A 13,371-nucleotide genomic window follows, 5' to 3' on the forward strand; every position below is an offset into this window, starting at 1 on the left:
TTACATCATTCCTTAAATCTTTAACTTCTAACTGTTTTAATTATTTCTAAGCCCTAAATTCAGTAAACTCCTTTGCCGTAAACATTCTTCTCACAAATAGGCTTCAGATAGCAATCCCTCCCATGGCCTCAAGCTATGGCCTATGTGCTCATCCTGGAACACTCTTTTGTAAAAGTCCTTGAACAAATGTCAATGATTAACTTTATGAATTATTTTCTGAGCACAGCTGCAGAAGGCTTTCTGCCTTCTCATGCTCCTCTCAAGAATAATAAGCACCTTAATATTCTTTTTCAGTCAACTCAGCCGAGGAGAGGAAAAGACAAGTCAGAATTACAAGGCCTAATTCCTTAATCCCAGGTCCATGCCTGCAGAATGAGGAGAGGGGGCTGGGGGCTGTGCCTCCATTTTGTCAGTAATGCCTAACACAGCTCCTGACATCTATTTGTGGCTGTGCCAGGTCCTTGCTGTTGTTCAAGCTTTTCTCTCGTTGCAGCGTGTGGGGGCTACTCTTCATTGCCGTGGCATCTCTTATTGAGGATCAGGGGTCTCTGTGGCATGAGAGCTTCAACAGTTGCAGCACTTGGGTCAGTAATTGCAGCTCCCAGACTTTAGAGCACAGGTACAGTACCTGTGGCACATGGGCTTAGTTGTTCTGTGGCATGTGGTGTCATCCCAGATGAGGGGCCGAACCTGTGTCTCCTGCATTGGCAGCAGGTCTTTACCACGGAGCCACCAAGGAAGCCCTGCCTTTTCATACTGGTGACAGTTTCCTTTACTGTGAAACAGTTTTTCAGTTTGAATAGTTCCATTTATTTATGCTTTTATTTCTCTTGGCCAAGAAGACATAGCCAAAGAAATACTGCTAATTCTAATGTCAAAGAGCATTTGGTTTATGTAGTCTTCAAGAAATTTTATGTTCCAGATTTTATCTTCCAAATCTTATGTACCTTTAATTTTTAAATCCATTTTGAGTTTATTTTTGTATGTGGTGTGATAGTGGTCCAGTTTCTTTTGCATGTAGCTGTCCAGTTTTCCCAAAACCCTTTATTGAAGAGGCTATCTTTTCCACACTTTGTATTCTTGGTTCCCATGTGATAGATTCATTGATAAACAAGTGTGGGTTCATTTTTGGACTCTCTATTCTGTCCAGTTGATCGACGTATGTTTTGTGCCAGTACTATGCTGTTTTGATCCCTATAGCTTTGTAGTATTGTTTGAAATCAGAAAGTGTGATATCTCAAGATCTGCTCTTCTTTGTTAAGACTATTTAAGCTATCTTCATGAAAGTGAAAGAGGAGAGTGAAAAAGTTGGCTTAAAGCTCAACATTCAGAAAACTAAGATCATGGCATCTGGTCATGGCATCTGGTCCCATAACTTCATGGGAAATAGATGGGGAAACAGTGGAAACAGTGTCAGACTTTATTTGGGGGTGGGGGGCGGGGCTCCAAGATCACTGCAGATGGTGATTGCAGCCATGAAATTAAAAGACGCTTACTCCTTGGAAGGAAAGTTATGACCAACCTGTATAACATATTGAAAAGCAGAGACATTACTTTGCCAACAAAGGTCCATCTAGTCAAGGCAATGGTTTTTCCAGTGGCCATGTATGGATGTGAGAGTTGGACTGTGAAGAAAGCTGAGCACCAAAGAATTGATGCTTTTGAACTGTGGTGTCGGAGAAGACTCTTGAGAGTCCCTTGGACTGCAAGGAGATCCAACCAGTCCATTCTGAAGGAGATCAGTCCTGGGGTGTTCTTTGGAAGGAATTATGCTAAAGCTGAAACTCCAGTACTTTGGTCACCTCATGCGAAGAGTTGACTCACTGGAAAAGACCCTGATGCTGGGAGGGATTGGGGGCAGGAGGAGAAGGGGTTGACAGAGGATGAGATGGCTGGATGGCATCACCGACTCAATGGACATGAGTTTGGGTGAACTCCGGGAGCTGGTGATGGACAGGGAGGCCTGGTGTGCTGCGATTCATGGGGTCGCAAAGAGTCGGACACGACTGAGCAACTGAACTGAAGCTATTTGTTTTTTTGTGTGTTTCCATACAAGTTTTAGAATTATTCGTTTAAGTTCTATGAAAAATGCTATTGTAAGGATTGCAAGAAATTTCCTTGGGTAGTATGGTCACTTTTATAATACTAATTTTGCCAAACCATGAGCAAGGTATATCTTTCCATTTCTTAGTGCAATCTTAAATTTCTTTCATCAGTGTCATCATTTTCTGAGCATGGGTCTTTCACCTCCTCAGTTATGTTTAATCCTGGGTATTTTATTCTTTTTAATGCAATTGTACATTTGATTGTTCTCTCAAACTATCTTTCTGATAGTTTATTACTTTAGAGAGATGCAACAAATTGCTGTTTGTTCAGTTTTGTTTCCTGCACATTTACTGAATTTATGAATGAGTGCTAATGGTTTTTGGTGGTTTCTGTAGGATTCTATTTTTTCTTCAATCATGTGTGCAAAGAGTACAAGTTTTAGCTCTTCCTTTACAATGTGGATACCTTTATGTCATTTTCTTGTCTGATTTCTATGGCTAGGACTTCCAAAACTATGTGGACTGAAGTGGTGATAGTGAGCATCCTAGTCTCATTTGTGATCTTAGAGGAAATTCTTTCTGCTTTTCACCATTGAATATAATGTCAGCAGTGAGTTTCTCACATGTGGACTTTACTATTTGGAGATGCCTCCCTCTGTGGCCATTTAATGAGAGACTTATGAAAAACAAATGTTGAACTTCCACCAAAGATTTGTTTTGCATCTATTGAGATGATTTTATTTTTATTTCAATTTATTAATGTGGTATATCACACTGATTGATTTCCATTTATTGAATCATCCTTGCGTCTCTGAGATATATCCCAATTGATAATGGTGTATAAGCCTTTTAATGTATTCGTGAAATCGACTTTCCTGTGTTTTCTTAAGAATTTTTGCAGTTGTGTTCATCAGTGATAATGGCCTGTAAACATTTTGTGGTATTTTTGTTTTGTTTTTATATCAGGATGAGGCTGATCTGAAATAATGAGCTTGAAATTGCTCCTTTCTCTGAAATTTATTGGAATAGTTTGAAAAGGATAGCTGTTCTCTCTTTTTAATTGTTTGGTGGAATTCACCTTTGCAGCCATTTGGTCTTGGACTTTTAAAAAAATACTGAATCAATTTCATTACTGACAAGTGATCTGTTCATATTCTACTTCTTTTCAGTTCAGTCTTGGGAGAGTGTACATTTCTAGGAATTTGTCCATTTCCTCTAGGTTATCCATTTTATTGTCATATAATACTTCATATAGTCTCTTATGATCCTTCTTATTTGTATGGTGTTTCTGGTAATGCCTCTTTTTTCATTTTTATTTTATTTTTGGAGCCATCTCTCTTTTGTCTTGATAAGTCTGGCAGAAGGGTTATTGATTTTGTTTATCTTTTCAAAGAACATAGTCTCATTGACTTTTCCTATGTACTTTTTCAGTCTCTGTTTCACTAATTTCTGCTCTTTTCCTTATAATTTCTTTCCTTTTATTAACTTTGGGTTTTGTTATTTCTACTCTTTATATTTTCTTTAAATACAAGATAAGGTTCTTTATTTGAGATTTATCTTGTTTCATGAGGTATGTTTTTATTGCTATAGACCTTGAAAGAAAAATCATATCTAAATTACTTATTTCCACTTTAATTGCATGAGTATAGCTAACTTCCACTTTCAAAAATTATTTTTTTCACAATAATCTGATGGAATGAAACCTAATTTGAAAGTTCATTTTTTCTAAAAATGAAACAAATTTAATTTCTATTTTGAGGCTTCTTAAATGGAAGATTTGTGACCAACTGTTGCACATTTTTGGCATCTCAAATAATGGTAAAATAGTGAGCAGAGTGGGTGTACCTCTGCATACCTACAAAGGTTATAAAGAGTGTAATCATTATTGACTAATTTAGATATACTTCTGTATATATAAGGAAGACAATTTTATAAAAAGGGATAGTAGGTAAATGAAAAAAATACCAATCTAGGTCAACTGTTTTATATAAAAAGATGTTTTAAAATGAAAATCATACATGTTGATATTGAGATCAGGGGATGTGGTATGAGTGAAAACTACATTGAAAACTACAAATCAAGGCTATAGCAAGGAGTTAAAAACTATGTTAATGGTGAATATCTAAAAATACACAAAAAAGCAAACATACCATGGTGGTGATAAATGCGTAATTTCTCAGTACCTAACTCTTCAGAGGGGACTATAAAACAAACACTAATATTAAAGTTATCTTTAAAAATGTGGAAATTGACACAATTAAAGCTTTAAGCATTTTAGAGTAACCCTTTTCCTTATTTTCTTGAAAGAAAAATAATCCAACATCTTATTCCAGAAAAGACACTGTTACAATTTATCCACCAAATGTTTCTTTCAAATTATCATAGTTTTAACTGCAGATTGATTTATGTTATACCTTAAAATAAATAAGGAAGAAGCATATGGAAGTCAATAAAAGCAGGAGTGGTTTAGTTGTACTCAGGGTACACCAAAGGAATGGAGACTTGTGAATTTAACTTTTTTAATATCAAAAGTTTAAGATTTTATCCTATCCAGATAAATCCCATGATCTCTATAGTATTTCTCAGTTCAGTTCAGTCACTCAGTCGTGTCTGACTCTTTGAGACCCCATGAATTGCAGCACGCCAGGCCTCCCTGTCCTCTAGGGCTGTCCAAAAAAAAAAAAAAAGAGGAGACTCATAAATACAGGTTTTTGCTTTCTATCATTTTTTTTTTTTTTTATTCCTTCATTCTTATTTGGGCTTTAGTCACTACTCACCATTTTATTTCATGCAAAACTGTCTTATTTCTACCTGGATTACCCGGTTCTGGCCACAGCTTTATTTCCTTTATTCCCTTTAAATTCACCTTTATTCCCCCAAGCAGTACTACTGTATAGTCACTGTGCATTATAAGATTAGAAAAACTTTATGGACTGGATACATTTCCTTCACTAGATGGAACAGAAAAAACTTCCAGATTAAAGAGCAGGTCCTAAGCCTCATGCCCACGCTCCACAGGGGACCTCTTATTTATTGGCCATGTGTCTGTTGAGGTCCAGCCTCATGAGAGGTTACTGGCTCATTTCTCTCCCATGCCCTGTTCTCAGAAATACAAACACTTGCAAGCATTCCAAAAACTATTTATTTTTTAAATTTTGTCAAAAAAGGAATGTTCTTACTTGAACAATCACCTCCCCAATATACTAACCCAAGAGGCATTCTCTTTTCAATAAACTACATTTAAAAAATACCCCTGACAAACTGTTTTCTTAAAAAAAAAAAATTAAATAGCAAAAGAGCAATCAATACCCAGCCTGAGAGAAATTCATGTACCACCCTGAAACAAAGCACAGTCAGCTTACAAGCTAGAATAGTTTTTCTTGTACCATATTTACTTAAGCAATATTAAAGAGATAGAATAGAAGCAAAGGATAATAAGGAGCTTAATCAACTTGAAATCAGAGACAAATTTATTATACACTTTTTCATTAAAAACACATATGACTGTAAATACATCATTAACTATTCTGAGCTTTATTGTACCACCCATATAATGAATACATTTTGACAACCTGCAATGATTTGCAGGTGACAAAATCCTTTGTCAAAGGAAGCATAATGCAGTGTTTACAGATGCAAAATGGGTCATACTTAACAGTCACTATGAAGTCTTCCACCACAGAAATTAGGTGATACAGTCTTGCTTAATGAAGCCTTGAAAGATGGGAAGAGGGAACATTCTGAGTCATGTTTCTAATGGCAATAGGCAGATAAGACATCTCCAGCAACATAATGTCACCCTGATGTTCCCTGATTTATCTGTTGAGTAGTCTTCTATTTTCAGAGGAAAAGGGAAGTTCAAACTAATAGAGAGAAAAATGTATTCTAGAAAAGAATACAATAAATACACAAAATGTATTATAATAAATACACAAAATGTACTACAATAAATAGTAACGTGCATTCGTGCTCAGTTATGTCGTATCTCTTTGTGACCATATGGAGAGTGTAGTCCACCAGGCTCCTCTTTTGACTATCTGCACAGAGACATTGTTGCTAGTCAAAACTGTATCCCACTTACAGTTTTCCTCAGAGCAGTTTTCACATCTTTATTTCTAAAGCTGTAGAATAAGGGGGTCCTCATAGCAACCACATTGGTGTAAAAGACAGAAGAGATACTTCTCTCATCCATACACCCAGCAGATGGTTTGAGATACACAAATGACATTGATCCAAAGAACAGAGAAACAGCAATTATGTGGGAACTGCAAGTGCTTAGGGCTTTGGACCTGCCCTCCATGGATGATGTGAAAGATGTTAGAGAAAATGAGACCATAAGAGACAAAGATGGTAATACTGGGCACAATTATATTGATGCCTGCCACGAAGAAAACTACAAGCTCATTGAAGTAGGCACTTGTGCAGGAGAGCTGGAGCAGAGGGAGGATGTCACAGAAATAATAGTTGATGGTGTTTGCATCACAGAAGGTCAGTCTCAGCATGCATGTAGTGTGAGCCATGGCACCAGAAAATGCCATCAAGTAGGAACCGAGCATAGGGTGGAACACACTTTAGGGAACATAGCAACATGATACAAAAGTGGTTTACAGGCGGCCACATAGTTGTCATAGGCCATTGATGTCAGCACATAGATTTCAGAAATGACAAAAAAAAAAAAAAAAACAGAAAAACTAGAGCTGAGTGATGCGCCCCATGTAAGAAATAATCTTCTTTAATGTGAAGTTAATTAGCATTTTGTGTGTAAACACAGAAGAATAACAAAGATCTATGAAGGACAAATTAAAGTGGAAAAACTACATGGGGGTATGTAGATATGAATTCAGCTGAATTAAGATTATCAAGCCCAGGTTCCCCATCACAGTGACCATATGCATTCTTAGAAACAGGAAGAAAAGGGGGAGCTGGAGATCTGCTTGGTCTGTTAATCCCATCAGAATGAACTGAGTCAGGAAAAACCCATTTCTAGGAGCCATTCTTCTCTAAAGGAATCTGTGGACACAGGAAAAAGGGTTCCATTAGAGAACAACTCAGCTCTTCCACTGTTTATCCTCCTATGAAGGAGTATACACACTGTGAATGCCTGACACTATCCCAACCTGGTCCGGTAGAGTCTGCCTTTTCCATGATCAGGATACAGAGTGATGTGGACATGCCTTTATTAGAGCTTTTATAAGCTGAATATAACAAAGGACATCATAATCATCCTAGAGAGGCAAGGCAAGTGCTGCCATATGCAAACATACCTTCTGGGAAAACCCAGGGAAAGGAAGGATGGACAAGGATGCAATTCTTGTGCTCTTATTTAAGCATTCCTTCATTCCTGTGAACTCTTCCCTCACCAGTCTTCTCATTGCAGACAGACCTTATGTGGCAGGAACCAAGAACACTGTTTCTAAATCAAGATGGGGGGATCCGAGTCTATGAGAATTAAGTTACCAAGCTTGTCACAGTAAAAATCATGAAGGTAGATGAATGAGAGATCTACCTACTTAGAGGAATCTGCCTGCCTGTTATGTCCTTTGGGCCCTCTAATATTCTCTGATTCCTCTCCAACAGATGCTGCCACCAGTTTCACTTGAGACTCAACAGCACACAATGAGAAAGAATGGTCCATGGGCTTTCATCTCAAAACAAGGAATATGTATTGTAAATTAAATTCAGAAACTCACTCAACTGTGTCTAAAACTTCAGGTCTGGCTCCCTTACCCTAGGTTCTGGCTGGTTCTGGAAATGCCATTTCACGTTCTCCAAACTTGATCCTTTTGATTTTGGGGGAGAGGAGATAGACATTAATTCATCTATGCTCTGGAAATCTTTCTGAACTTCTATAATTTCTGATATTTTCAGTGTTCTCAAGTGACAGAAGAAAATAACCTTTTTTTTTCTTTTTAAAAATTTATTTTATTGAAGGATAGTTGATTGACAATATTCTGTTAATTTCTACTGTACAGCAAATTGACTCAGTTATACATATATATACATTGTTTTTCATATTCTTTTTCATTATGGTTTATCACAAGATATTGAATACAATTCCCTGTGCTATACAGTAGGGCCTTGTTTATCCATTTTATATATAATTGTTTGCATCTGTTTATCTCCAAACTCCCAATCCATCTCTCTGCTGCCCCACCTCATCCTTGATAACCAGGCACAAGTCTGTTCTCTGTGTCTGTGAGTCTGTTTCTTAGAATAAGTTCATTTGCATAAGATTCCACATGTAAGTGATATCATATGATATTCTTCCTTCTCTGTCTGACTGTCTTTTCTTAGGATGACAATCTCTAGGTCTATGCATGTTGCTGCAAATGGCATTATTTCACTCTTTTTGTGTGTGTGGGCTCCAAAATCACTGCAGATGGTGACTGCAGCCATGAAATTAAAAGACGCTTACTCCTTGGAAGGAAAGTTATGACCAACCTAGATAGCATATTCAAAAGCAGAGACATTACTTTGCCAACAAAGGTCCGTCTAGTCAAGGCTATGGTTTTTCTTGTGGTCATGTATAGATGTGAGAGTTGGACTGTGAAGAAAGCTGAGCGCTGAAGAATTGATGCTTTTGAATTGTGGTGTTGAAGACTCTTGAGAGTCCCTTGGACTGCAAGGAGATCCAACCAGTCCATTCTGAAGGAGATCAGCCCTGGGATTTCTTTGGAAGGAATGATGCTAAAGCTGAAACTCCAGTACTTTGGCCACCTCATGCGAAGAGTTGACTCATTGGAAAAGACTCTGTTGCTGGGAGGGATTGGGGGCAGGAGGAGAAGGGGACGACAGAGGATGAGACGGCTGGATGGCATGACTGACTCGATGGACATGAGTCTGAGTGAACTCCGGGAGTTGGTGATGGACAGGGAGGCCTGGCGTGCTGTGATTCATGGGGTCTCAAAGAGTCGGACACGACTGAGTGACTGATCTGATCTGATCTGATGTATATATATGCGTGCAGTTGCGTCCTACTCTTTGCGACGCCATGGACTGTGGCCCACCAGGCCTCTCTGTGCACGGGATTTCCCAGGCAAGAATACTGGAGAGAGGGTAGCCATTTCCTCCTTCAGCAATCAATAATCTTGCTTTGCTTCTGCACTTTCTCTGTATAAGTCATTTTTCCTGGCTTCTATAGGCAAAGTGCTCCTAATCACTGCGGGTCAGGTTTGCTGCTGCTGCTGCTAAGTCACTTTAGTCGTGTCCGACTCTGTACGACCCCATAGACGGCAGCCCACCAGGTTCCCCCGTCCCTGAGATTCTCCAGGCAAGAACACTGGAGTGGGTTGCCATTTTCTTCTCCAATGCATGAAAAGTGAAAATGAAGTCGCTTAGTCGCATCCGACTCTTAGCAACCCCATGGTCTGCAGCTTACCAGGCTCCTCCATCCATGGGATTTTCCAGGCAAGAGTACCAGAGTGGGGTGCCATTGCTTTCTCCGTCGGGTCAGCTTTGGCTCTGCCCAGTTCGAATAGGTTGTAGCTCCAGTCAACACTTAAAATTGTTAATAGGTCTCAGTTTCTCTTCTACGACATGTTTCCCTTTTCTTGGTTTATTTCCTCTTTGCTGCTGCTGCTAAGTCTCTTCAGTCATGTCCGACTCTGTGCTAGAGCACATCTTCTAGGAACTTCTCAAGATAGGGTCATAGTTATTATTTTGAGTTCCTTGTGAGTCTGAACATGTCCTAATTCTTGATGTACACTTTGGTGGGCTATGTATTTCCAGGTTGGTAATCTTTTTCCTGCAGAATTTCTCCATTGCCTTTCAGTCTCTCTTATTATAATTGAGAAGTTTATGGTATTCTGATTTCTGCTCTTCAGTATGTGACCTGCTTTAATTCTTTTTGCTTCCTTGGTGGCTCAGATGGTAAAGAATCTGTCTGCAATGCAGGAGACTGGAGTTCAATCCCTGGGTCGGGAAGATCCCCTGGAGAAGGGAAAGGCTACCCACTCCAGCATTCTTGCCTGGAGAATTTCATGGACAGAGGAGCCTGGCAGGGTCTCAAAGAGTCAGACACGACTGACTCTTTCACTTTAATAGAAACTAATACTTTCACTTTAATTCTTTCCAAAAGGTTTGTTTATCTAGGCCCGTGAAATTTTGTGAAAATATTACTTTGAATGAATCTCTTTTGTTTATTCTGTTAGGCAACGAGGAATTCTTTACAGTTCTTGGAAATTTTCTTGTGTGTTTTTTCTTTTCTTCTCTCCAACAGGACGTTTGCTATTATGTCCTCCCCTGGAACATTGTCCCTGCCGATTTATACCTCTCATATGTCTTTCCTGTTTTTTTTTTTTTTTTTTTTTGCCAATTTGCAAAAGAATTGAAGAGATAATATGCATGTTCAGTTGGCCACAAAAATGAGGTGCCTTTATGCCATCACTTTTTGAAGGTTTATTAAAAGAGGAGTCTAGTGTGAATCTGGGGAAGTTATCCTTTAAAACACACAAAATGGAAACAGTGGAATATCTTTAAGTAGAAGGTTTTGTAAAGAAAATATTTTAGAATAGGCCCTGTCTCTTTTGACCTTGGTTCCTGCCTAGATACCAGGATTAAAGTGGCAACTGAAGACATGGAAGAGTCACATTTCAGAGAGATCAATGAATGGTATCATAATTGTCTGCCACGAAACCAGTCCCTGGTGCCAAAACAGTTGGAGACCACTGCTGTAATGGATTAACCTCTAAAATATACAAACAGCTCATGCAGCTCTATGTCAAAAAAACACAAATAACCCAATCAAAAAATGAACAGGAGATCTAAGTAGACATTTCTCCAAAGAATTCATACAGATGGCTAGAAAAAAATCACATGGAAAGAAGCTAAACATCACTAATTATTGGAGAAATGCAAATAAAACTGCCATTAGGTATCACCTCACACTGGTCCAAATGGCCATCATCAAAATATCTAGAAATAATAAATGCTGGAGAGGGTGTGGAGAAAAGGGAACCCTCCTACCTTGTTGGTGGGAATGCATATTGGTACAGCTACTATGGAGAACTTACAGTGGAATACTACTCAGCCTTAAAAAAGAATGAAATAATGCCATTTGCAGTAACATAGATGCACCTAGATCATACTAAGTGAAAATAATCTTTTTATTATCATACTTGCTACTTGATTAGACACGGAAGATTTAATGTGAGAATAATGATGTAATGCACTTGGGGAAAAACAGGTTAGAGCTTGCTTGGTCTCCTCTCCAGAGTGTAGATTATACGTATAATATGGAATAAGGAAATTATGAATTCCGGTTCACATTCTGTCTTTAGTTCTTATGGACCTACACTTCTACTCATTTTTGCTTTATTCTAGGGACTGTCCATCCCTCAGGTAGATCCAAAGTGAATTCCCATCTCCTCATTATCTACACCTCTGAAGGGAAAGCTACTAAATCATCTCATTTCCTCTTTATTCAGATTTACTAAATGGACATGTCTCTGTAAGAGATCTACTTTCAGGTTTCTTTACTTTTTTTATCAGAAATTCTTCAAATGTTGCAGTGACTCATTTCAGTTGTTCTCTCTGAGATGTCTTTGAAAGACTCTGTAATATAGTACATCCCTTCTATAGTTTATGCTTTTAACATATACCTGAAATTTCTACTTGACTCTTCTACTGGCTCATTTTCTGTAATATTTCTGTTATCAATTTTTTGTCATCATAGAAAATAATATTAGCCATGGAGTTAGAGTATTGTGAATTCTACCTTCCTTCTTCCTCTTTTACAAGCTACATCATTTGGGAAAAGTTACTTAATCTCTTGTTTCTCCTATGTAAAATAAGGAATGCTAAAATAGCATCCTTTTCATTGAGCTGTTGTGTTAATTAAATGAAAAAAAAAGTTAAATGGTTTGGACACCATCTGGCAATGATAGTCAATAAATGTCAGCTGTTATTATTCATGTTCTCATAACTTTCACTAGATTCTGTTTCATAACAGTCATCAGACTTTTTCCCTTTGTGTTCTCTATAAATTGTACATTCTATAAGGACAAACATTTATTCTATCTTGTTAACTTTTTGGATCCTGGATCTAAGAACAACACAGAGTACACAGAAAGGATTCAATGAGTACTTCTGAAACTCGTATTAATTTTGTCTAAGAGCTTTCAGAATACACTAAAAGCTTCACTTATGCTAAGCTATAACATCTACAACCACAATGACCTCATCCATTGTCCCTTAGCCACCACACAATTTCTGAATTTATCTTTAAACTGAACTACTCTAATGTTGAACTCTAGTGGCTCCTAACTATTATTTTTATCATTTTCCCACATATTCAATCTTATTTGTTCATGAACATTACTGCTAGAATAAGTTCTGAAAACACAGATCTGTGCCTCCCTAGTCCAAGAACTTCCAATGGTTCTCCTTTACACACTTGATAAATGGAGCTATGTAGTAAAAATATAATTTTCAAAACTATGATTTAGGCTTGGTTAAAACTAGAGACAAAATTGAGTCAGAGTTATCCTTGATGAGAAGCCATGAAAGTACTATTTTGATTGATCAAAGTGTTTTGCACACATTACATATGGTACAAAATTTTAACCTTCTCAGAACATATAAAACAACGCTGAATAATGTTTACTTTTCAGAGACCACTCAGTTCTCTTGGGAGATTCAACACATTTTAGAAATATACATGTTTGTGTTTGAAAAATAAACCTACATGGGTCTATATTTTAAAATGCTACTTATATTAAGTGGAAGAAGGGAGAAGAATATCATTCTATGATAAAAGAATGTTCTTTTATTGATAGAAAAGCATCAAAATATCAAAAATATTTTTTCAAAATGCTCTAAAAATAGAAGGTCTTCACAAACAAAACAATGACTTGTGCTTCCCCAATAATGAAATTTGCTTTTTTTTTTTCCCCCTAGTATGGTGATTTAGTTGCTAAGTCATGTCCAACTCTGCAGCTCCATGGACTGTAGCTCACCAGGCTCCTCTATTCACGGGGTTCTCCGGGCAAGAATACTGAAGTGGAATGCCCTTTCCTTCTCCAGGGGATCTTTCCAACCCAGGAATTGAACCTGAGTCTCCCACACTGCAGGCAGATATTTTACCAACTGAGATACAAGGGAAGCTCATTTTCAGTATGGCAACCTTTAAAAGACAGAGCTGGGAGACCGCTCAGCCCTGATGAGTGATGATGAATGAAAATTAAAATTATGTCATGTTAAATTTTGAATGTAGGCTTATTTGAAACATCTTAGTTCTCCGTTTCTTGTTTAAAATCTTCCCAATACATTGTATAATATTTGAAATCACTAGTGCATATAAATTAGATGAGAAAAAGTATATAAATGA

General features: G+C 37.7%; 1 pseudogene; it reads right to left on the bottom strand.

Annotated features, from left to right (window-relative positions):
- Positions 1-6,105: 6,105 nt before the first annotated feature.
- LOC109554036 (olfactory receptor 8B3-like) lies at positions 6,106-6,805 on the bottom strand (annotated as a pseudogene).
- Positions 6,806-13,371: the final 6,566 nt, after the last annotated feature.

The sequence above is a fragment of the Bos indicus genome, chromosome 29 (genome assembly GCF_029378745.1).
Source record: "Bos indicus isolate NIAB-ARS_2022 breed Sahiwal x Tharparkar chromosome 29, NIAB-ARS_B.indTharparkar_mat_pri_1.0, whole genome shotgun sequence".
Taxonomy (NCBI): Eukaryota; Metazoa; Chordata; class Mammalia; order Artiodactyla; family Bovidae; genus Bos; species Bos indicus.